This window comes from Equus caballus, chromosome 29, assembly GCF_041296265.1.
Source record: "Equus caballus isolate H_3958 breed thoroughbred chromosome 29, TB-T2T, whole genome shotgun sequence".
In the NCBI taxonomy this organism is placed as follows: domain Eukaryota; kingdom Metazoa; phylum Chordata; class Mammalia; order Perissodactyla; family Equidae; genus Equus; species Equus caballus.
Window position 1 is genome coordinate 20,915,789 of NC_091712.1, and position 13,242 is coordinate 20,929,030.

General features: G+C 39.0%; 1 protein-coding gene and 1 long non-coding RNA gene across 5 annotated transcripts in view; one reads left to right on the top strand and one right to left on the bottom strand.

Moving 5' to 3' along the window:
* Window positions 1-13,242, top strand: part of MKX (mohawk homeobox) — a 63,350-nt gene that overhangs the window by 31,954 nt on the left and 18,154 nt on the right. The gene's annotated exons all lie outside the window — the stretch shown is intronic.
* LOC106782740 (uncharacterized) lies at window positions 1,651-9,488 on the bottom strand. Its single transcript, XR_001380032.3, has 3 exons — window positions 8,908-9,488; window positions 4,091-4,158; window positions 1,651-2,039 (listed from the first exon to the last, which is right to left on the bottom strand). It is a non-coding gene; the product is annotated as an uncharacterized lncRNA (long non-coding RNA).

Below are 13,242 nucleotides of genomic sequence, written 5' to 3' on the forward strand. Positions count from 1 at the left end.
TTTCTTTTAATTTTAAAAGCTTGTCCTTGAACTAAAATAACATGGAACGTTTTAAAACATGGCTCCAAGCTGCTGTAGATACATTTTATTTAAACCACAGAGACTGCAGTTAGATTTCTCAGTGCCAGACAGACTACAAATTATAACTGTAGCAGAAATGACTGAATTTCTGGATGTTGTAGTACCAGCACGGCTGGTTGTTTTTTGGGAACTGTTCCTCCCTTTGGGCTCAGCTCATGAATGACTTAATCCCTCTGTAAGATCAAATGTCATGCCCAATGCCATCCATAGAAAAAGCGGGCGAAGCCTCGTTTGCCTTTACACAAATTAGCTGTGCTGGCCTACAGAGGAGGTAGGAAGAGGCACAAAACGGTGTAAAGTGAGGCTAGAACACCGTGAAACTCCAAAAGTTGGATGAATGATAAAAATATCCTTTAAAGCAGAATGCCATTGTTTATGATGGCAAGAAAAGGGAATAATATCCATGATTGAATTGTAAAAATATTTTCACTAAGGTCATTTTTGTACTTACTATTCTGGTATTAGGTTAGCAAATCTCATGCCAGATTAGATCTAATAATATATTGTGTTGCTCTATGTACTGTAGAAAGTGCATGAACATCTGTTATTTTGTTTGATCCTCATTACAACTCTATGAGGTAAAAATAAGGATAATTATTCCCACTTTCTCGCAGGGTGGGAGAGAGTGACCCATTGATGCGTAGCTACTTAACCACCAAGCCAGGAAGAGAAGTTTGGTCTCTCAGCTCCTCATTCAGGCTCTTTCCACTCAATTTTACAGTGTTTTCCATCCTGGTTAAGTGTACTCAAAATAAAAAATCATTTACGGAGTAGAACTCTCCAAACCAGTGGCTCTTAACTTATTTGGAGCTGTTCCTCCTTTTGTACATGGACGGCTTTGAAAATTGGATAAAAAGCTTTGGATCCTTCTCCAGAAAAACGCACATCCACTTCCCCCACCCACACCCTTTTGTGTAACCCAGATGGCAACAGAGGCATCTCTGATCCTTTAGACGTAAATAGGATTCCCTTGGACACTTTATTCCATGCTGTGGAAGGTTGGACTCTTCTGAAGATTTCTGACGATGCCTGAGGGTTCTGTCTTCACAGCGTATGGAACTGTGTACTTCCCAAAGTGTGTTCATTTATGGGTCGCATTGCCATCCCACACATGTGGTCCCTGTTCTGCATGATGTTGATTCAGATATGAAATGTACTCCCTTCTTCAGTGCCAGAAGACGCCCTGCTCTCAGAAGGCATGTGTGTGTAGTAGACTGTATGGAAAATTTGGAGAGGAAAAAGGACCTTACATCACAGCAGTTCACATAACTTCACAGAGAGCACTACTTGTCCTTGCTCTTAAGTGTCCTTTAGCCACCCCACCTGAACTCTGCCCTGTCTCCTCTGCCCCATGTGGTACCCAGCCTCACAGCATCCCACTAGCTCCATGCTTTCCCTTCCACTCTTCCCTGCTCACCCCTAATTCCCAGTTGCTTCAGAATCTCCAAGTTCTTTCCATGCAGTGTAGTGTAAGCCAGCTGTTTCCAGCCTCAGCTCCCAAGCTCCATTCCGGGCCTACCCTTGAAAGCTCAACCCATCTATCAAGATGCTAAACAAACCTAAGGGACCTTGTAGTTCATAACTTTAATTTTCTTTATAAGGCATTTGTGATGTTAAATAGCATTTTATTTTCTTCAGCTATACCTGTTTATAATTTTAGGGATTTCAAGGATTCCCTAAAGCCCAGCCATCATCCCTGCTAGGTTTGGAACCCCATTTGGAGACAGCTGTGGGGGTCCTGGTCTTCCTGGGGCCATGTGAATTTAGAACTTTCTTGAGGTTCCTCGTTGGAGCAGAGTGGGTGATTAGGCACAGGGCACTGTGAGGACCACTGCAGGGCTGGATCCAGGTCAGGACAGCTGGTGTGGAGGCCGTCCCTGGGCTCAGAAGCCCATGCTTGTGGACTTTCCCAGTCCATTCACCTGTCCAGTTTGGAAACTGAGGTTGGTATGAAGCTTCTGGGAAAAAAGAAAACAAATTAATTAATCCAGCAAAAAACCACTTTGGGTCATGCTTATGTTCTTTACAGAGAAAATGATACATGTATTATTAGAAAAAGTGAAGAACATGATATAAGAATAGAAAATGGCCTAGCATAGTATTAAAAAAGTGCATAGTGATTTTAGGAGAGGAGTCTTTTAGGTAATTTCTTCCATTTGATTCAAATTTGAAACTATGTTATTCTAAGAGATGCGTTCTTTCTCCCAGTGACTCAGCTTCCCTCCTTGCAGCTGGTCTGTGATTTCAAAGCTCTGTTGCCTGGGATCTACCTCTGTTTCGAGGGTATTCTAGTATGGATGGTTTTGTTCTTACTTGTGATTAGGCAGTACAGAAAGATTATCTATCATCTTACTTGAAAAGCAGTGATATGATCGGGCTAGAATTTATCGCATTTCTGAAGGAAACTGCCAGCCCTGGTGGTCTAATGGTTAAGATTTGGTTGTCACTGCTGTGTCCCAGTCGGGGAACCGCACCACCCATCTGTGGGTTGTCACACTGTGGTGGCTGCGTGCTGCTGTGATGCTGAAAGCTATTTCAAACACCAGCAGGGTCACCCATGGTGGACAGGTTTCAGCGGAGCTTCCAGGCTAAGACAGACTGGAAGAAGGACCTGGCCACCAACTTCTGAAAGAATTGGCCACGAAAACCCTATGACTAGCAGTGGAGCATGTCTGATACAGCACGTGAAGGTGAGAGGATGGTGCAAAAAGACCAGGCAGGGTTCTGCTCTGCTGTCCACAGGGTTGCTAGGAGTTGGAATCTACTCCACGGCACTAACAACTGAAGGAAACGCCCTGTTCAGTCCCATGATGTGACTTAGAAATATCACCGGTAAACACAAATGTTAAGAAACTGGTGGAGCTATGGAGTTGAGGATAGACCAAAAATGTCATTATATCCACTGCAATTCTGAAGTTGTGTTGAAGAGCTAGAGGTCTCCAAATTGGAAATTAGGCCCTGTCCATGCTTCCCCCCGGCACTGGAGTACCTTCTGTGGCCCTTGCTGTCTTAGCTGTTTCTCTGGTTGATGAGTCAGAGGAAGGCTCAGAGGATGCAGTATCAGAATGTTAAAGGAGCAACCTCGGAAACACTTTGACTTCTCGAACCAGCTGGTCACCATTACACTGATCTCTTCAAGTCCTTTCTGTCTTCCTAAAAAGACTCAGCCAGGGTCAAAAGGCACTTAATTCACCTTTTTTTGGAGGAAGATTAGTCCTGAGCTAACATCTGCCACCAATTCTCCTCTTTTTGCTGAGGAAGACTGGCCCTGAGCTAACATCCATGCCCGTCTTCCTCTGCATTATATATGGGATGCCTGCCACAGCATGGCTTGCCAAGCGGGGTGTAGGTCCGCACCCAGGATCGCAACCAGGAAACTCCAGGCCACTGAAGTGGAACGTGCAAACTTAACTGCTGCACCACTGGGCCAGCCCCTAATTCACCTTTTTATTTTAACCACTGAGCATTTAAATTTGTGTACTTGAGGCAAATTATATATAAGCTTTTTTCCTGGGAAGGAAGGGCTGTTGTAATATTTGACTATGTTTCGGATAAATCTGTCTTGATAAAGAGTTAGAGAATCTGATTTTGAGAGAGAATAATCCAGAACCAAAACAGAAAGTATAAATGTGATTACATGCCAGGGCATAAGAAATAATGATGTCACAGATAGAAAGACAGAAGAAACAATGAGTAGGAGGAAGAAAATCTAGAGAAGAAAGAACCAAAAAGACTTCACAGTGATATGGGGAAACGACATATGAAAATTCGATTATATTGAGAAAGCAGAGAGCTAGAGGGAGAAAGGAAAGGCAGAATGTAACGGGAATGACACTTATTTCTGGATCAGGTTCTGCCTGCTAACGATCAGAGAATCTTTAAATACCAGGAATTATTGACAAGTGGGGCCTGAATGGACTCTTGAAGGAATTTATGGATTCCATGTTAAGTAGTACTGGGTCAGTCTTTAAACCAGTATTCTTTATTTATTTAGTACTGTGGGACTTACGTGTAATCACTTTATAAGCTTTGTCCAGTCTTCTCCCAGGGGCCCAGGAACAAGATAAGAAGGTACCTCTAAGGGAAAAAGAGTGAAATACGCAGGGAGTTAGTAACGTCAAGGAATCTTTCCTTCTCATGCTAATGTAGAAAGCAAAGACGAGCTGGTGAGAGGGGAATCTGACCATTGTGATCAGTTAGTAGTGAACCCAGAATAAGAGGTTCCTTTAAAGTAGGGAGTAAGAATAGGAATCAAAATACATGGACGCAAATCAAGCCCTAACTTATCTTTGGCTTTTTCATTGTAGGACAATTCTAGGACTCTCTGCTTTCAAGAGTACTATTGAAAACTGTGGACATTTCTGTACTTTTGAAGATCTCTCAGAATTCATTGCATCACTCTGAGATTTAAGGGATGTTTCATGTGTCCATTCTATCTAGAGTCACTTAGAACTGTGCTGTCCAATATGGTAGCCGCTAGCCATCTGAGGCAATTGAGCGCTTGAAATGTGACCAGTCCACATTGACATGTGTTTAAATGTACAAGGGGAAAAAAGCATGGAAAATATCTCATTGATAATTTTTATGTTGATTACATGTTGAAATGGTAATATTTTGGCTATATTGAGTTAAAGAAAGTATTTTATCAAAATAGTTTTATCTTCAGTTTACTTTTTAAGTGTACCTACTAGAAAATTAAAAATTACTTATGTGGTTTGCACGTGTGGCTCACATCCTAATTCTATTAGACAACAATGCCTTAGTGGTGGTGGTGGGAAGCAAGTAAGGGAACAAGTGTCTCATCACAACTCATAGATGTCGAGAAAGAGGCATGAAAAAGAAGGAAGTCAGAGTTCCATTTGGCTGAAAGCTGGCTGATACCCCTTCAGTCCCACTCCGGAGGAGCGCAGAATCCTAATCTTAAAGAAACCCTGGTATCTTCATGGTCGTTCGTGCATATGGCATAGAGTCACATCCACGTATCAGCTCACCTTTGTTTTGTTGTTGTTACCAGATGTACCAGAAAATCAGTGTGAAGAAAAGAACTAATTTGTTGCTCTCGTTAGATTGTGACTCCCCTGCAATATAGATTCTGTCTCATTCATCCCCAGGATCCAGTACATCTGGTTGTGTTCAAGGGATAAGGAAATGCATAGATGAATGAAGGGATAAATAAATGAATGGTACAGAAGAAAAGCATAGATTCTCTAGATTCAGGCATGTGGTCGAAGGTCTTGAGATGGGGAGTGAACTAAATCAGGGAAAAAACACGTGAAGTTGGAAGCAAAGCTTTTTCTACAAGGTGTTAAATATTGGACAGTATGTGCCAGTGGTCCCTATCTTTACAGCCAAAATCTCTTCTAATTGGTTGGTGTACATGTCACACCAACTGTTAAAGACTTTAATGTTCTCTAGTTGGACGTATTTCTTAAGTTTTAACAAAATTTCTTTAAATCAGTGAAGAGAGGTAATAGTTTCCCTCTTCAGGGACAGAATGTAGGAGAAAATTATTTAGAAAATTTATAAAGGCATCATCCACTCTCCCTTTTTTTTAAGAGTACAGAGTTGACATTGGTTTAACCTGCTCTTTTCTAATAGAATAATGCAGAGAACAGTTTAATTTAATCTGCTTGTGGACAATGCAAGTCACCATGCTTTCAAACAGAATTTTTTTAATAGGATATAAGCTCCCATTTAAAAAGAATGTGTTTTTTAAAAAGTAAATTTCCCTTGAAAATACAAGTGGATTAACTAAGACATTTAGGGTAGGGCAGGAAGAAAATTCCATTTTCTTTTTCTTTGAAATTCAAAACTTATTAAGTTAGTTTTGCAGAATTAGCCCACATTTAGTGCAAGTGGATGCCAAGTACTGTGGCAAGTAATTGTCAGAGAGGACGGAGAAGCAGTGGTGTGAAAGCAGGGAAGATGAGCCTCGAAATGGTTGAATTTCCATGTTTCTTTTACGTCTCTTTGTGTGTGCTGGGTTCCCACATCTTCATGTTGCCTCCTCATCCTCCAGGACCATGGCCTTTGGCATCATAGACCTGCTTTCTTTAAGAAAACCTCCCATCCACTAGTCTTTCCTGGGTTCCCTTACCCAGGGGGCCAACTTCCCACGAGTCACAGTAGCACAGTGTCCAGGCCCATGAAAATGCTTCCATTTTAATTTCTTTTAAAATCAAAAGAAAAATGAACATAATAATAATGAATATGTAATAAGCCTGGATTATGTGTGTCTATATATTGATGTACTTGTACAAAAGATAATTTTAAGATCTTTTTATGGAGGAAAGAGTCCACAAAGGCAACACGACCTAGAACACACAAAAGTCATAATGCATCCGGGAGCCCCCACTGACTCCTTGAGGTCCTTGTTTCTGGTTTTCAATGTGACTACTCTTGTAATTTGACAGTTTAGCATCTTAATAACATTGTGTGTTCTAATGTGATAAATTACTCTCTCTCCATCAGTCTGTTAACAAGTAATCATTGAGAATCCTTTCTGCTATGTATTGGAGCTAAAACAATGAATGTGACAGCCAGCATATTGCGGAAGAGAAGCATTGAATAAAGTGTGCCAAATGCTACAAAGAAATACAGCATGCTATATACAGAGGGATCTTGTCTAAGTACGTTTTTAAAATATTTAACTTTTACTATATCCTTACAGAGACTCTTTATATATGTAAGAGCAAATATGAATGTAAATTCTTACTTATTTTTCCCCATTCTGTATAAAAGGTAAACTACTCAACACAATAACAAAAAACACATAACTCAATTAAAAAATGGGCAAAGGACTTGAGTAGACATCTCTCTAAAGAAGATACACAAATGGCCAATAAGCACATGAAAAGATGCTCAACATTACTAATCATTAGAGAAATGCAAGTCAAAACCACAGTGAGATACACCTTCACACCTATTAGGATGGCTATTATAAAAAAAAGAAAGAAATTAACAAGTGTTGGCGAGGACATGGAAAAATTGGAATCCTTGTGCACTGCTGGTGGGAATATAAAATAGTGCAGCTGCTGTGGAAAACAGTATGACTGTTCCTCAGCAAATTAAAAATAGAATTATCATATGATCCAGCAATTCCATTTCTCAGTATATACTCCAAAGAACTGAAATCAGGGACTCAGAGATATTTGTACACCCACATTCATAGCAGCATTGTTCACAAGAGCCAAAAAGTAGAAGCAACCCAAGTGTCTGCTGACAGATGAATAGATAAACAAAATGTGGTATAAACATGTAATGGAATAGTATTCAGCCTTAAAAAGGAAGGCTCATTCCAACGCATCCTACAAAATGGATGAACCTTGAAGCCGTTATTCTAAGTGGAAATAAGCCTGTCACAAAATTCCATTTTTTCTGTGTGTGTATATTCACATTCTTTTTGCTATGGACTCTCTTGCTGATAATGGTTTATGAATTTGAAGAGTACTTTAGGGAGTAGGGAAACTAGCCTGTGATATTTGTAAGTACGAATATTTTGTCCCAATTAGTTATATATGCTTTGATTTTCCTTTTGATTTTTCCCCATGTAGCCTTTTAAAAAAATGTAATTACATTTATCAATCTTTCTTTTTGTGGCCTCTAGATTTTAAGTGATAGAGAGAACTTCCGTACTTCAAAGCTTTAAGAGAGTGTCCCAGGTTTTCTTCTAGTGTTTCTATGAGTCTCAGTTTTTACCTTAAATCTTTTGTCTATTTGGAATGTATCTTAGTTTGAAATATGGTATAATAAGATGTGAAGAAAATAGCAAACTATATTTTTTTCCATATAGCTACTCATTTATCTTAGCACCATTTATTGATCAATCTTTCTCCTCCCTCCCTGGTTGGAAATAACCACATTTTAAACTGAGTCTATCTTATCTTTCTATTCTCTGTAGATTCTTCTTTCTAGTCATGTTCAGTCTCATACTGTTTTAATTATTGAAGCTTTAGAATTTGTTTAATATCTGACTGTGCAAATTTCCCCTCATTCTTCTTGTCTTTTCATAGTTTTTCTAACTATTGTTGCTTGTTTATTTTTCCATATTAACTTTATTTAACTTGTCTACTTGAAAAAAACCCTTTTGTTATTTTTATTGGGATTATGTTACATTTATGAATTAATTATAGAAAATCAATATTTTTAAGATGTAGAATCATCTTATCAAAAATTTGGTATGTCTGTACATGTCTTCTTCTGTGGCCATTAGTAGTGTTTTCCAATGTTCTAAATAGGTCTTGCACATTTCTTGTTAAATTTGTTCCTAAGCATTTTATCTTTTTGTTGTTTTCTTGTTGTAAGTAGGGCCCTTTCTTCTATCACATTTTTCTAACTGGTGGTGTTGTTTATATGAGAAAACCATTAATTTCTGTATGTCAATACTTTACTCTGCTACCACCATAAATTTTCTTATCATTTTTGGTAGTTTTTCAGTTGACTTTCTTGTGTTTTCTAATAATATAATTATGTTGTTTGCTAATAGTAATGGTTTTACTTCTTTTTGGAAATTTTTGCCATAGATTTCTTTCTCTGGCTTACTGCATTGATTGTACTTTTAGTCCAATGTTAAATAACAGTGATGGCAGCACATACTCTTGTCTTGTTTCTGACCTTCATAGCAATGCTTCTATTATTTTCCCATTATGTACGTATAATGCTGGCTTTGGCTTTCAATCAATGCCTTCAGATTATGGTTTTAGACTTTGAAGATCTGAACTGAGATTATTTTCTCTACCACTAACTAACTGAGAAACATTAAGTAAGTTATCTAACTTCGCTGCTTTATTTCTGTATCTGTAAAATGAGGGAAAGAAAAATACCTACCTCACAGAGCTGCTGGTAATGATTGTGAAAGCACTTGATCAGCTGTGCTGTGTAAATGTCCCGTGTTACTTCTTCCCCTCCTGTTCAGGATGCTTCCCTACAGAAGGCTTAGGAATTGTGAAACTGGATTTCCCCTTTGTGGCTCCGAACCGTTTTGTAATTCCATTCACCACACAGTTTCTACATATATTCCAAGGCTGGAAAGAAAAAGCGCTTTTTGAACGATGAGCAAATTCCTTTGCTGACATTTAACCAAAATGTATTCCAAACCTGAAGCCTTTTGGAAGCCTAAGAAAATGTTGGTCACCTTCTTGTAAAAAAGTGAAATAAAAAAATGTTTATGTACCTCAGCACTTCCTGAGTGAGCTGGAAGTGAGTGCACTGAGGTGGTGTTATTTTGTCGTGTTTCAGTTCTGGGAAAAATGAAACCAGAAAATATAGGCAATTTTTCAAGATTTTTGGTTGTGAAAGCTTCCCCCTGCCGCCCCACCCTTTGGTTAATGTTGAGAGAGCCATATAAGTTTGGTTCAACGGCAGATCTGCAAACTAATTCCAGTCAGTGATCCGTGGCTGATATTTTCTTCTGCGTTAAACTGTGTTGTAGAGAATGAACTGTGTGTCTGGAGATAGTGATGGCTGTCTTACTTTTTTAGACATAACACTGCCGCCTGATAGCCTTGACCGAATCTGAAATAATTTGCGCATGTAAGATTTTTGTATCCCTCTTTTGAAATGAGCTTTCGTACTAGTTTCTGTGCACAGTTTTGTTTTGGTCCAATCTGATAAGATTTGCGAATGTACTTTTCCTTTGTAGGAAACCGCCCACAGTGGCTCCGCTCTTTAAAGGGTTTTCGTTGCTTGACGTCTGCTAGATCAGCTGCCCCCTCCCTCCATGGTGGACAAGTGCGACGTGTGGTCACACGTGTGTCCACTGTGTTTACCTTCCTCTTTCAGACAGCTCTGCCAGGACCTAGGTATCAAGCTGTGAATGTTATTTTTTCAAACAGCAGCAGCTGCCTTCTCCACTTGGCTTGCTGTGGCATCAGTGGCTTCAGAGATGCCTCTGGCTTTGTCATGTGGCTGGGCTTCAGAAGAGAGTTTCGTACTCCCTCATTTTCCTGGATTCAGTTCTCTGATGACACGTCGAATCTGAGGAATCTGCCCTTTCTAGAATGATTGTGGATGCAGTTTTGCATTAAAAGCTAAGGAGAATTAATGCATTCCCTCGCCGAGATCGGTCCGAGCACATCATCCCAGTCTTCCAGCACATGTTATGAATTTGTTTGCTGACCTTAAAGCCATGCACATTTGAAAACATATTCCTTTTTAAATTTATATGTATAAAATCATCTTTTGTGAATCTCAAAGCAAAAGCAGAATGAGAGAAAACAATGGGGGAAACGTGCCGTAAGGTACATGGATTGATTCAGTGCTTTACAAGGAAAAGCTTTTGGAAACCCTGGCTTAGCAAACACAAGTGGCAGTTGTACCAACAGTAGCAGTACCATCGTTTACATTAGTTCCCTTTACAGAGTGCTTATCAAAGCAAGCTTAGTAAATTAGAATAACAGCCAAAATAGAAAGCATTAAATGAATCTGTCAAAAACTAGCCCCTTTCCAGACTTAGCCTGAACTGCCAGAGGGAGCTGGCACAGCAGAATATTCATTTGGAGATCCCTCAACACCCCACTATTCCTAACGAAGGGCTCCATCCCTGAGTAAAGCCAATAATAAAACAGGAGTCAGGGAAGAAAATATGTTGGTTTCAGTACGGAAAAATTCTTCCTAATTGCATAAATTAAAATGAGCAACCTAGAAAATGACCGTATGTGTTCAATTTCTCATTTTTCTCTTTAGATAAATGTTAGAGGACAGAGACCATCTCCCTGTTGTTCACTACTGTATTACCAGCTGTTAGCAAAACGCACTTAAGATCTGTTGATTGATTGGTTTATTGATTCATCGCTAGGGAATATAATAAGTACTTCCACCTTTGAAATAATCTTAGTTTGGAGAGGAAAGTATGTATGTGTATCTTTTGTTATGTAAATATAACAGCAAGCAAAGTAAATACAATGAGCCAGAATCAATTCTTGGGTAATCAGGAACAGATTCTATGCCATGGAAATGGTTTACATTACTCCAAAAGCAGAATTTTGCATTTAGTGGGAGATATGGTGGTAAAACATGGAGCTTTTGCTTTCTACCAATAGTGTAAACATTACTCCAACATGTAGTCTCTGGAAATAATTTAGTTAACTCTTATTTTTATATGCATGTTCTGTTCTGGAGACTTGTTGCAAAAATTGATGGAAAGTTATTTTCTTTAAGTGATAGCTTGTTTACAGAAATTCCTTGAAATCTTGATGGTTATTGAAAAGACTGCAGTAAATGTAGCCTGAAACTGCCAGGTGAAGCGCCGCCCCACACCTTCCAAAGAAGGAGCGGCCTTTGTTAGAAAATCACCTCAAATCCGTAAAAGTCGTGGAGAGTGCTCCCTTTGTAAGATGAAATATTTATGTTCCAATCCCCAAAACATATTGTGGATCATTTTGGTGTTTTAAGTTGAGGGTACGTAGTAAATTATTCCAAAATTATGGAGGCCAAATGTCATTCCCTGCAAAAGTTTGTGTAGTATCTATTTATCTGTGGGCAGATGACTGCTCGGTTTAATCAGAGGCAGACTTTGTCAACTTAAGTCTAAGTAAACACAGCTGAATATAAGCAAGTTGGACTGCAAGGTTTTTTTGAGCTTTGCCAACAGCATATGACCTTGGAGAATGCTGCTTTTTTTACTACAATCTGCTTTCAATGGCAAAAGGAATTCCTTTTGTTTCAAATTAACAAGTGATGATTAGAAGCTTGTTATGTTCTAATTTTTAGATGCGAGACGAATGAACATCATACACGCACCCAACAAAAAGCCACCTTCCTGGGAAAGTTATTTCCCCGTTAGGGAGCTGAATATAAACTGCGAGGGTGGAAGCCAAGTAAATGGAGTTTTCTTTCTACAAGAAACCCTTTTTTTGTTTATTTGTATTTTGCTTTTTTGTCTCTGTGCCATTTCAGCAGATTAGAGTTGTGGTTCCAAATGCCACTAGAAAATGAACTTTATTGATTTATCCATTCTTTAAGAAGCATCTGTCCTCAATAGGAAAGAAACTTTGTGCTGTCATTAACTTTCAATTTTCAATAGAAATTCTAACTCACTGCTTTGTGCTTTCCACAAGTCCTTTTTTTCTTCTTCTTTTTTTCAAATACATGTTTCTTTTCAGCCACCTAATACCTTCCTCTTTTAGCCTAGTATGGAGTCCAATATTAAAAATTTTTTAAGGGCACTTTGCGGCTAACATAAAGTTCCTATTAAATATTTCATGTCAAAAGGTGAACTTAAAGTGAGAACTTTGGTAAAAGGTGGATTAGTAGCGATTTGCCTTGAAATGTCTAGCTTTTCAATATTCTCTGATTGGCTAGCAGCCAGATAGATCCTCTGCTCTTTCTGTTCCTTCACTTAAGGAAACTATTTCTTTCCCCTTCACCCTTCGGGTGTACACTTCCTTCTGAGAGTAAATGCAGTATGTATTAAGGGTGTGTGACAATGAAGATTTTTAAATAATTCATTTTTCAAGACTTTGGTATCTCCCCCTTTTTTTCAAGTCACCTGTTGAATGATATTAGTTGAGCATATGGGAAAATATTTAGATCTACGTGCTAAAATACTGTTCTGTAGTTAGATTTATGTAAGACCCATCCTCACTTATTTATTTATTTGCATCCCTCTTTTTTCTATATGCTGATGAATTTCCATGTTAAAATGAATGCTTTGAGAAAAAAATATCAAAATATTTCTAAATATGTTGCTAAGCAATCCAGCAACACGGCTTTCTCTTTTTTGTTAAGGGTGCCATCATACATCTATAAGATTACATCGACATACACACTTGAAGATCCTCAGAGCACCTCATACTCTCATCATATCAAAATCAAGTTCAGTATGGCTTGCCTCCTCCAAAGGGAGACTTGCTCTTCCTCTTTTTTCCCCTAACTCAGAGAATGCCTTCACCGTCCACCCAGTCTCCAAGGCGGAAATCTGAGAGATGGTACAGATTCCTGCCTCCCGCTCTCAAACCCCATCTAGTCATTCAACAAGTCTGCCCCTTGATATCTCTCACATCTTGCCTTGCCATCCACACGGCTACTTCCTTAATCCAGGACTTCTCACGTCTGTCTTAGGTTCCTGCCACATTCCCTCCTGGCTCCTCTAATCTAGTCTTCCACTGAGGCAAAAGGGATCTGTCTAAAATCCAAATCTGATCATGTCTCTGTAAAATATCC